General features: G+C 41.9%; 1 protein-coding gene across 10 annotated transcripts in view; it reads left to right on the top strand.

The window, feature by feature from the left end:
- amot (angiomotin) overlaps positions 1 to 12832 on the top strand; it is a 72075-nt gene that overhangs the window by 22311 nt on the left and 36932 nt on the right. The window contains exon 1 of one of the 10 annotated variants that reach the window (XM_063894364.1): positions 11168 to 11234. The exons of 8 other annotated variants lie outside the window; for them this stretch is intronic. The gene's annotated coding sequence lies outside the window, so the exon portion shown is untranslated. Of the gene's footprint in view, positions 1 to 11167; positions 11235 to 11272; positions 11849 to 12832 lie in introns of those variants that run through there. One more of the 10 variants, XM_063894366.1, reaches the window with a different exon arrangement.

Genomic DNA, 12832 nt, shown 5'->3' with positions numbered 1-12832 from the left:
GCACCCTGTTTGCGACAAAAGTGTGAAAACGCCTTGCTTCATTATTTATGTATCCCAGGACAACTTTGGAGTCTGTCCAAAAGAACTCTTCCATGTTGCTATCGATTAGCTCTTCTCTGAACATGTTACTCACTGTGACTGAGACTGCTGCTGCTGTCAGTTCTAACCTTGGAATAGTGGTGACTTTTGTAGGAGACACACAAGACTTCCCCATGATGAAAACACAGTCTCCAACCTCATTCTTAAGTCTCAGATAAGTACACTGTCCATACCCAGTGGTGCTTGCATCTGAAAAATGATGCAATTCCCTTTTCACAACTTTTCCAAAGTTTGCAGGCACATAACATCTGGCTATGTGTATTTTCTCTAGATTGACAAGATCCTCTCTCCAGCTCTCCCACCGTGGTTTCAGATGATCAGGCAGCGGGTCATCCCAACCAGTACCTTCACGACACATTTCTTGCAGGACTCTTTTCCCAGTGAGAAGATAGGGGGCGACAAATCCCAGTGGGTCGTATATCGATGCAACAGTGGATAATATTCCACGCTGTGTGGAAGGTTGATCTTTCAGTGTGATGTTGAATGTGAAGCAATCCCTTTCTATGTTCCAGTGTATGCCCAGTGCTCTCTCTGTTTGTGTCTCACTGAATGCAAGGTCCTTTGTTTTAATGCCTGTTGCATGTTCAGATGCCAGTATACTGTTTAAAACAGCACTGTTGTTTGATACAAACTTGTGTAAACGGAGCCCACCCTCAGAACATAGTGCACGTGCCTCTTGTGCAAGCTGTATGACTCCGTCGTCCACAAAGAAGTCTCTGGCGATGAACAGAGCACCTAATGGATATGCAGGGCTATTCTCTTTGGCTAGATGTTTTAACCCATAATTTGCACATCCTGGGGAGGACACTGCCCCAAAGAGATGTACTGTCATCCTGTACTCCTGTGGTTGTGTACTTAAGTCTCCATTTTTCCACCATAAGAAGCGGAGATAGTTGCGATCTCTTTCTTGGACTTTAAACTGATGGAACATTTTTTCTATGTCACACATTAAAGCTATTTGATGCTGCCGAAAGCGTACCAAGACACCTGTCAGATTGTTAATCATGTCTGGTCCAGACATGAGGTGCTCATTAAGGCTGATTCCTTTATGCTTGGTAGAGCAGTCAAAGACAACTCGCAATTTATCTGGTTTCTTTGGGTGGTAAATGCCGTGATGTGGTATGTACCATTTCTCACCAGGAAGTCCATCATCCTGAACTTCTTCCACGTCACCTCTTTTGATGATGTCACTCATGTACTTAACATAATCATCCTTGTATCTTGCATCTCTGGAGAATTTCCTCTTGAGGTGACTGAGTCTGACCTCTGCGACCTTTCTGTTATCAGGCATGTAAGGTCTTTCCTTAAAGGGTAATGGCATTTCCAAATGTCCTTGTGCATCTTTCTTTATGCCTTCCTTAAGTTTGTAAAGGAAAATTAGATCCTCTTGAGACACTGTTTTCTCATTTCCACTCACTTCTTTAAAGTCACTCTCTAATGCACGAATTGCATCCAGGGGAGTTACTGGGGGAATTTCTTTTACAGTAACACGATGACAAAGGCTGTTCATCATACCTGTTTCGAGGCAAGGTGCTAGACTGCCAACTATACTCCACCCTAAATCTATTTGAACAGCATAAGGCTCATCTTCTTTTCCTAGTATCACTTTTGTAGGTGCTAATGCTCTGGAGCAGTTATAACCTATCAAGAGACCTACCTCACAACTGAGGAGTGGTGGGACTTCATCTATGATTGGTGATAGGTGACTCCAGACTTTGGCTGTTTCACAGGTTGGTATATGTTCACGGTTTATAGGTATACAGTAGTGTTGCACAGTATACCAGTACTAACGAAGTATCGCGGTAATGAGGCATTTAAAACGGTACTGTACGGGATTTGGAAAGTACCGGTACATGGCGGGAAACTCATCAGTAACGTTGCGTGGTAACTAGGATACAACTGAGAGGAGCAGGAGAGAAGAATGGCTGCTGCACCACCTGTCACTCCCCTGATTGACAAACCAGGGGCACGAAGTGCAATCTGGAAGTATTTTGGCTTGAAGTCAGATGAGGAAGGCAAACCAACAAATGTAGATGCACCGGTTTGCAAAAGGTGTTTTAAAACATGCCAAGCGAAGGGCGGCAACACGTCCAACCTAACGAAACACTTACAGGACAAGCACCCAGACCTGTATACAGAGCTCAGGGGACAACAGGTTGGCTAACTCACAAACTAAGGTTTTCCCCCTTAAAATGACAGGGAGCCAAACTATTTTTGAAGTGAGCAAGTCATGTCAGGGCAAAAAAAAAGTTGCACCTTACGTGTAGGCTAGATAACGCCTTCAATAGCGGAGAATGCGGCACGTTCGCTTTTCAAATGGAATAGCTCAGTAGCCTAGTTAATATTTGGAAGGGCACACAGAGACCAACCACATTTCACGTTTTTAAAGTTTGTTTCAGTCCGTAGGCTACCATCCTCGCAGAAATACGATCAGTAGCCAAGAACTAGTCTTTCACAAAAGAAATTCAGTGATGTGTCAGAGAGCCGGTTCTCTGACGTGACAACGGCTCCATTGCAGGCTACTGTTAGGAGCTCCGAGCCCGTATACTCTCTCTCTCTCTCTCTCTCCCCTCTCTCTTCGGCCCCTCTCTCTCTCTCTCTCTCGCTGCTGCACGGAGACAAATGTTTCCCCCCCGCCTCATCACGTCACACTCATGCAATATAATAGTAATAATAAAAAAAATAAAACGCATTAGGTGCAAGTTGTGACAGCGTTTTCTGACATAGGCATATCGTCTGCATAATAGTCTTAATGCCGTCACTATCTTTCGATCTGAAGCGACGTTTCGGCAATCTTGCTGAAAAGTACCGAAAAGTATCGAAATACATGTTAGTATCGGTACCGGTACCAAAATATTGGTATCGTGACAACACTAGTATACAGTCCTTTGTGTACGCAGGAGGGAGGTGGATGTGTGTCGCAGAGTTGTAACCCCTCACGCGGAGACCAGACACCTTTCCGCTGTTTACAACTGCATTCTCTCCCATCATTGTTGTTAGTTTAAGTTTAACTGGACAAACTTCAACTTTTAGTTAACGGCTCACCTCTTGATCCACAAAGGCAGTGTCACTTTGAGTGTCCAATAAAGCATAGACAAGTTTTTCTTTGTATGGATTTGCAACAGATGACACCCACACAGGAACAATCATTGAAGTACTAGCAGCTTGTCCTTCCCTGGCAACATTAAGTGACATGACAGCTGTTGTCTCTGATGTGTTATTTTGTGATGCATTTTCCATACTCACTTGCCTTTCTCTTTTCACATTTTTGATGAAGTTGTCATCGTGAAGGCAGGTTGGGTGTTTTCTCATGCAAGTGTCACAGGTGAGGCGGCGTCGACAGTCCTTAGCACTGTGACCTTGTTTCAAACAACCATAACACAGGTTATTGTCCTTAACATATGTTCTTCTCTCTTCCAGTGACCATTTTATGAAGTTTGGGCACTTGTGGAGCTGATGTGTGTTTTGACACAACATGCATGGAGATCCTACGTTTACCTTGGGTGATATTTGTTTGTCACAGTGTACATCTGTTTTTATACTGAAGACACTTGCCTTGTTTCTCTTGATGTCGTTTAGATTCCTTTTGTCATTGCATGACTCAGAAGAACGAAGAGCATAGATGGAGGTAACTGGGTTGCAGGCTACTTCTGCTTCCAATAACAGAAATGCAGCAAAATCATTGAAACTGGGAAACTCTTTATCTTCCATCAGTGCCTTTGTAACTTGACGTTTCCATCTGGCAGCTGCCCAGTCTGGCAGTTTCTGTAGCAGCCGTTGATTTTCTTCACAATCGTTTAGTATTTCCAGGCCCTTTACATGAGGCATAGCTAGCAGACAAGCATTTATGAAGTCTGCAAAGTTCCTTAGTCCTCCAGCATCTTTAGTCTGTATTTTTGGCCAGCTTGATAGTTTCTCCCTGAATGCTCTTTGAATTACAAAAGCGTGGCCGTATCTCTGATTGAGTTTTTTCCATGCATCTTGGTAAGCTTCTACATCATTTCTGAAGAAGGTGCCTTCTAGGCATTTACGAGCTGGACCAGTAACATACTTCTTTAGATAATACAGCTTATCTGCAGCGGAAATGCCCTTTTTGTCTATAAGTGACATAAACGAGGCTTTCCATTCAATAAAATGTATTGGCTCACCACTGAACACTGTTGGCTCTGGCATAGGAAGTCTATTCATTGTTATACTGTCCTGTACAGCTTGAGCTAGTTGAGCGACACCAAGGGGCGCAGGCAACATAGCTGTATTGGATGGATGTGGTGCAGGGGCCTGAGGTGCAATATTTGGGCTCACCTGCTCACTCTTGACTGGCTGGGCATCATTTATCTGTGCTATTTCTCTGTTATAGGCTTCCAATCGGGCTCGAGCTGCCTCCACATCCTTTTCAGCCTGAAGACGCTCAAGCTCAGACCTTTGAATTTCCAGTTCTTTCTTGTGTTTCTCTTCTAGAGCCTTTATCCTTTCCCTCTGCTTTCTTTCCTCTTGCACAATCTTGTACTCAGCCTCTTTCGCTGCCAGCTCTGCCGCAGCATCTGCCCGTTTTGATGCGATGTATGCTGAAGACGAGGAATTGTGGGTGATGTATGAAGATGAGGAATTGTGGGTGATGTTTGACGGTGAAGCAGTAGAACCATAGATAGAATGTGCATAGTCACGATTCAGCAGCTCCCGTAGACGACATCTTTCACGTTCTGCATCAAAATCACCATCAATACCTGTTAATCTTTCATATATGATTTTGATAATGTCTTTGGTTACTGCTTCACATGCATCAATTTTTCTTCTTAAATCAACTGTCGGTGCAACATGACCTCTTATTTCACTGTACAGTTTCATAATGTAATGTTTTCCCTTTTCTAGAATGTCTGCAAGTGAAGACAGCTGTGTTTCAGTTATGTCTGACTTTAGTTTTTCTCTTGCCTCACGGGCTTGGGGTTTCCACTGGTCATATAAGCTGATAAGCTTTTTCTCTTTTTTACTTGCTTCTTCATTTTGATAAGCAAGCATTTTTTCTGTTGGCATTTTGGTATGTTCAGAGCGACGAGGTTCTTCTGCCGTTGTACTTTACACTGTAGATCAGCCAACATTTTTTCTTTTAATTTGATTGTTTCCTTGATATCTTGCCTTGTATTTTCCCTTGCATTTTGAAGCAAGCCTTTATGATCCTGTATTTCTTTTATTCGAATTTCAATCTGTTCATTAATGTCTTTAAGGCTCACGGATGAGGACTGTGCGCCTTCCATTTTCAATGCAGCCGTCTTTATTCCTTTACCGTTTGAGATTCCAGACCAACTGTTGCTACCTGGTGTCCGTTGTGGGTATGAACCTTGAGACCGCGTTGTGAAGCATGGCGGCGGATGGTCAAGCTCTTACTGTAGCATCCCAATCGAATTAATACAAGCCTGGACTGATGGTTTAATGTAGTTTATTCCGTTTCCAATATTACTGCATTGACCAACGTAAGAGCTAGGTAGAAATTAAACAGAAGACAAAATGATACACATTAGAGACATTAAGCTAAACTCTGTTAGCACTGAAAAGTTAACAAAAACACAAATAAACTCCAAATTATTTGACAATTAGACACACACAGATGCAGTTACCTTGTTTCCCTCTCGACTGGAGCTAAATTCCGTTATACTCTCCCGTTATGTCGTGTTACTGTTACCGTACTTTTCTTTAACGTCTTTCTGCTCAACTTCCGTTCCTTGTCTCTTCAAAATAAAAGCACATCCTTGTTCATGAAAAATAACAAAACAAAAGCAATTTAACAAATACAAGAACAATATTGTTTGGGTTCCTTTTCAATGAATATCAGAATAAAAGATCTCCTCTCCTCTCTCTCCCCCTCAATGTTAAATTTTTTAGCATAACATAATTGAAACAGTAACAAACCTCTTCACTAATGCCACTTCCAGTAAAGTCGTCAGGTGAGTCATCATCTCCAGAAGATGAGTCATCCATGTCTTTGGTGCGAATGTAAAACCTCAGAAGTTTTAATTTGGTGAGTTCATACTGTTCGCCAACAGTGGCATCGAAGGGGATGGTGTTCCTTTTGAAGTCTCAAACATGAAATATGAAGTCCTCTGCTGGGCCTTTAGTTGAAAGAAGATCTGGGAAGCATCGCTTTTTTTCCCCCCATGTCCATTACCTGAGCAACAGTTGTGTTTTTTTCCACGTTTGCGTGTCGTGTTCCACCACCATTCCTGGTCCTAACTTGTTGATATTCTTTGTTGAAATGAAGCCAACCAATCTCAATTCTTCTGTTCGATTTTTCTCCTGCCTTATTTTGCTGTCTTGCCATACCAGGATTTTGGAATAGAGCAGTTGTGTGGCTCAGTCCTTTTTTCTTTGACTTTTTGTTTCTTGCACGTATTTTTTCTCTCAACCTCTGCAGTAGGTCATCCTTGCTGGTACTAGGTAATTGACCGTCTTGGTTGCAGAAGGCGAGGACTGCTAATCTGTTGCCGTACGATGGCACATATTTTGCAAGCTGTTCATCCGTCATAACTGACAGCACTGCCATGTCAATCTGCAGAAACAGAAAATGTCAGAAAAGATAGTTTAAATAGTTTTTACTTTTTTGTCCTTAATGTCTGTTAGGTAACCCCTCAAAAAGTGAACCCCAAGTTTGATGCCTTTCAATAAAGCAAATTTGAGTCAAAAGTTAACAAATATGAACTTAAATCAATGAAACAAGATTCAATGTGCCCACAGATCAAGAAATTGTCAAACAAGGACATTATTGAGTATAATGGCGATTGTACGGTAGGAAACCCAGCTAAATGCAATTGTCAATGAGATAAAGGAAAGACGTGAGGGAGTCATTGAAACCGATTAATGTCAAATGTGTATTTGATTTAACCATGGGTTAGTGTCCATGTCAGCACATCACACTGGAGGCACTGTAGACTAAGTTTGTGCCGTAACTTTGCCATAGAGTAACTTACCACTCTACAAAAACACTGATTTGCTTAAAAGCCTCTTTCAATTAGTGAATGTAGACTCCAGGCACTAGCTACGTGTCTGTCAGCTCATTCCTCAGCATCTTTTGACAACTAGCTTGCTACTAGGTAGCACTACTAGGGACAGTTAACTTAAATTCAATGGGGTGGCGGGGGCGATTGAAATGAGTCTGACCAGTGTTTCCCAGTAGCACTAGTGCTAATGGTAAAATGACATACGAAATTGTCGGGACCGAGAGAAACACAAGTGCTATATGAAATGCGCATGTAAGATTGTGATTGAATGAAATCTCTTTGTATGAGTCTAATAAATAGTAGTGTGAGCTAGCCAACCTACGTCTGGTCACCTTATCTAACATTGAGTAGCTGCCTTGGCAACATCACACTTGGAAAACACATTTATTTAGTGGTAGTGAACTACACGTAAAAGGCACAATAACGGGAAAATTAGATTTAGTTTATTATTGGTTTTGCACCTGACAGCACAACTTTCCATTGACATAATCACTACTAGGTATGAGGCTCAAAGTTGTGCGCGCTAACAACTTTCTATCTACGGCTAGCTAACCGGTCGCCAGTTTGTGTGATACAGGGATGGGGGATGTTATAGCATTAGCCTACTATATCGGGTGTATTTTCTGCTCACCTTGTCATTGTTCATCCTCCTGATGTCCTCTTCTGGGACCGCTCTGGAACGAAGGAACATTTCCAAACCATCCTCCATGTTTGACTGTGCGACGTAGACGGGCTCTCTGACAATTGATTATCTGCGTAGTTCTAGACAGTAAACGACGGGCTCCCTCTGACAGTGCTGCAGCGCACCTCTAACGAAGGTAGAGCCCCGCAAAATGAAACGGAAACGTAAATTAAATAAAAAATGATAATCAATGCTTTATCATTGTTAACAGTGCTCTGAAGAAAACGAAAGTAAAAAAAGCCTTTACTATGGATCTCACTGGGCGCATGATAGGCTAGAACATTTTGCGAGATCTCGCAAAACATATAGATTTCGCTTAGGTAGCTTACTTTTTTTCTTCTTTTTTTTTTCTCCATGTCACTTTTCCAACCACATTTTTTGTTTCAACCAATTTTTTTTTTTTTTTTTTTTTCCCAACCAATTTTTTTTTCTTTCTTCCATGTCCCCTAGGGGGCTCCGTAGAATATGGACAATAGTGATTATGATGATCTAAAGCTCATAAAAAAAAATGTGATGTTAGACAAAAGACTTTTCAGTTTAAGAGTGTGGATGAGCGGGAAGTAAGGAAGTTGTTGAAGTTCCTGCTTCAACACAGCTCAGTGTGTACTGACATGCTGGACAATAAAGTACTTGGTCTGGTAGCCGACTATGTTTACGGTAAGATATGTCATATATCAAATGCATGCTTAATGAAAGGGGTTTATCCCACTATCTGGAAAGAGAGTAAAATGATTCCCTTACCGAAAGATGGCAGACTAGCACTCACTGGAAAGAACAGTAGACCTCTCACTATTCTCCCAGTTCTCAGTAAAAATATGGAGGGAATATTCTACTCACAAATACAGGAGTACTTTGCCTGTAACGGCTTGAACACAGGTTTTCAACATGCTCACAGACATAACCATTCAACTTGTTCCGCCCATACAGTAATGCCAGATGACTGGCTCAAGGAAATGGATAACTCAAAGATGACTGGTGCAGTATTACTTGATTTTAGTGCAGCATTCAATGTCATAGATCACGACCTGCTCATCGGTAAATTGAAATGCTATGGATTTAGTTAAACTGCCATCCTATTTATGAAGAGTTATCTCACATATCTCAGTAGGACACAACAGGTTTTTTGCACTGGCAGCTGGTCTCACTCTTAAGGTCTTGGACTGCGGGGTCCCGCAAGGGAGCTGCCTGGGACCACTCTTATACGCCATCATCACAAACGATTTACCATCAGTTTTGCGTAAAGCAACTGTACAAATGTATGCTGATGATTCCACATTGTATTATGCTGCAAAAACTGTCAATGAACTGGAAAATGTTTTTTCAGCTGAGTTAAATGAGGTTTTTGAATGGACAAAATGAAATAAGTAGGTACTGAACATCTCAAAAACCAAATCAATTATCTTGGGATCGAGTCATAAACTGTCATCTACACCAAAGAAGAGTCTGAACTTGTCTGGGGAACCTATAGAACAGGTAGATAAAGTAAAATTACTGGGCACAATAATTGATAGTCAGCTGTCATGGGCCGAACACATTGATAACATAGTGAAAAGATGGTAAAGAAATGTCTTTCTTATGTCCCTACACACATCGTGGGACAGGTGGCTAAATCTTTAATTTTATGTCACCTGGTTTATTGTGCACCAGTATGGTCCTCCGCATTTCAAGGTCAACTAAATAAATTACAAATTGCCCAGAACATAGCTGCCAGGATAGTATTTAATTGTCCCATAACAACAAATACTATCAGTATGCACCCTCAACTCTCATGGAACAGTTATTTATCGTGCCATCAATCATTGGAATAATTGCCCACTGAATATACGTAAATTGAAATGCAAAATATCTTTCAAGTACAATCTGAGAATGCACTATTTAAATTTGTGAGTAGGGTATGGACATACCTACTGTATGAATGCAATAATGATTGTAATACCCATGAATGTATTAACTTTTTCTGAATAATTTCTGATGATGTTTATAATGATTTACTGCTTTTAGATTATGATTGTTAAGTGAATTACGATTTGTATCTTGTGTATTGTTATATTTTGTGTTTGGACCCCAGGAAGACTAGCTTGTCCCACTTTGGTGACAGCTAATGGGGATCCTTTTAAACAATAAACGCTCTCATATACACATGTGAAACGCTCTCACGCACACACATGAAATGCGATTTCAGTATGGTGTGTGAGAGGGATTTCAGTTTTTGACCAGCAGGGATTTTGGCCCACTCCTCCATACAGATGTTCTCTAGATCCTTCAGGTTTCGGGGCTGTCACTGGGCAATACGGACTTTCAGCTCCCTCCAAAGATTTTCTATTGGGTTCAGGTCTGGAGACTGGCTAGGCCACTCCAGGACCTTGAGATACTTCTTACGGAGCCACTCCTTAGTTGCCCTGGCTGTGTGTTTCGGGTCGTTGTCATGCTGGAAGACCCAGCCACGACCCACCTTCAATGCTCTTACTGAGGGAAGGAGGTTGTTGTCCAAGAACTCGCGATACATGGCCCCATCCATCCTCCACTCAATGCGGTGCAGTCGTCCTGTCCCCTTTGCAGAAAAGCATCCCGGAAGAATGATGTTTCCACCTCCTTGCTTCACGGTTGGGATGGTGTTCTTGGGGTTGTACTCATCCTTCTTCTTCCTCCAAACATGGCGAGTGGAGTTTAGACCAAAAAGCTCTATTTTTGTCTCATCAGACCACATGACCTTCTCCCATTCCTCCTCTGGATCATCCAGAAAGTCATTGGAAAACTTCAGACGGGCCAGGACATGCGCTGGCTTGAGCAGGGGGACCTTGCGTGCGCTGCAGGATTTTAATCCATAGCGGCGTAGTGTGTTACTAATGGTTTTTCTTTGAGACTGTGGTCCCAGCTCTCTTCATGTCATTGACCAGGTCCTGCCGTGTAGTTCTGGGCTGATCCCTCACCTTCCTCATGATCATTGATGTCCCACGAGGTGAGATCTTGCATGGAGCTCCAGACCGAGGGAGATTGACCGTCATCTTCAACTTCTTCCATTTTCTAATAACTGCACCAACAGTTGTTGCCTTCTCACCGAGCTACTTGCCTATTGTCCTGTAGCCCATCCCAGCCTTGTGCAGGTCTACAATTTTATCCCTGATGTCCTTACACAGCTCTCTGGTCTTGGTCATTGTGGAGAGTTTGGAGTCTGTTTGATTGAGTGTGTGGACAGGTCTTATTTATACAGGTAACAAGTTCAAACAGGTGCAGTCAATACAAGTAATGAGTGGAGAACAGGAGGGCTTCTTAAAGAAAAACTAACTGTCTGTAAGAGCCGGAATTTTTACCGGTCGGTAGGTGATCAAATACTTGTCATTCAATAAAATGCAAATTAATTACTTAAAAATCATACAATGTGATTTTCTGGATTTTTCTTTTAGATTCCGTCTCTCACAGTTGAAGAGTACCTATGATAAAAATGACAGACCTCTACATGCTTTGTAAGTGGGAAAACCTGCAAAATCGCCAGTGTATCAAATACTTGTTCTCCCCACTGTACATGCACACAGCAGAGCACACAGTGAAATTAGTCCTCTGCATTTAACCCATCCTAGTACTAGGAGCAGTGGGCAGCTATCGTGCAGCGTGGGGGTTGGAGGTGTCCGGTGCCTTGCTCAAGGGCACCACAGCAGGGCCTAGGAGGTGAACTGGGACCTCTTCAAGTAGCAGTCCACTTTCCATATTTCAAGTCTGTTCGGGGACTTGAACCGGCGACCCTACGATTCCCAGTCCAAGCCCCCACTGACTGAGCCACTGCTGGACAACAATAATGCAGTGTTTGTTAATTTCTCCCCAATTCTACACCAGATCCACTGGAACGTGCTGCATAAAGTTTTGAGATAATAAACAATAAAATTCCTGTGATATTCGCGGTAGCAGGTGACTATACACTAGGGTAAAGAGAGTTGTCCCTCCGACCGATCCATGTATCCAAGCTTGCTGTCGAAGGGGGCAGGATCGACAGCTAGTGGGAAACGCTGGCAGACTAAGCTTTTTCGTGGGGGATCGGCTGAGGAGTTCCGCAGATCCAGAAAGAGGCAGCTTTTTTCAGGAAGTTAGTATGAGAAGAAAAAAGTTTTTGAACATTACAGCATGTAAACATATTCTAATAGTCTCCAAAAAAATCTCCTGACGATTCCAACACAGATTTGTTGGCCACAATGAATGCCTCAGTTTAAGTTTTTTAGCAACACATTGTTTTCCCCTATGCAATAGCTCCAGTCTCAAACTGATCTAAACATATGTATGCCAACAACTGTTAATAACATCGATCCAAGGAATTGGACAACTTTAAAAAATTCATAAAATTTGTCCATAAGTAACTCAGGATTTATTGGAAATTAATTGTAGATTTCTTTTCTGTTTTTCAAGTGTTATCCTGTATACAGGTACTTTATATAAAACATAAATATGTATTGAAATATAATTATTGATTAAAAGATGCAGCAGTAGTATATAAAGAGTTGAAAAATAGTTTCACCTTTACCAACTATGATACAAACATTAATGCACCAACAATCACAATCCATTTATTATATGATTCTGAAATGGGACATTACGCATAAAAAGTACTTTTACAGTAGTAATTGTAAAAATACTCTGAAACAAGTAAAAGTTTTGATGCAGGACTTTTACTTGTTTCACTTGAGTAAAATATCTGAGTACATATTGTACCTCTTGTCCTTTTGAAAGTTTGTTGCTTGTGGAGTTGGGCATACGTGGTATGCCTTTTGTGGAGGAGGGAGCGGACAGTGAGTGGTGTTAAGGACTCTACGTACTCTGGTAGTAATTGAATTCACATCGACAGCGGGGCTTTGAAGCTGAACTGTATTTTCTCCGTTTAAGGCTTTTCTCAGCTCGCAATTCACAGCGTTACTGCGTCGAGGGTCACCAAGCAAGCGTTCATTAAAGGCGCCAAATTACAGCCTGTGCCACCAGCTGCACATCTAACTACAAAATGTCATACATGTATGTGAACGCACTGTGTCTAAATTTGGTGCTGTTAAGGAGCAACTTCAGGCCCTCAAAAACTTGGTTC

This window comes from Eleginops maclovinus, chromosome 11, assembly GCF_036324505.1.
Source record: "Eleginops maclovinus isolate JMC-PN-2008 ecotype Puerto Natales chromosome 11, JC_Emac_rtc_rv5, whole genome shotgun sequence".
NCBI classification, from domain to species: Eukaryota; Metazoa; Chordata; class Actinopteri; order Perciformes; family Eleginopidae; genus Eleginops; species Eleginops maclovinus.
This window is presented reverse-complemented; position numbering and strand designations above follow the sequence as displayed.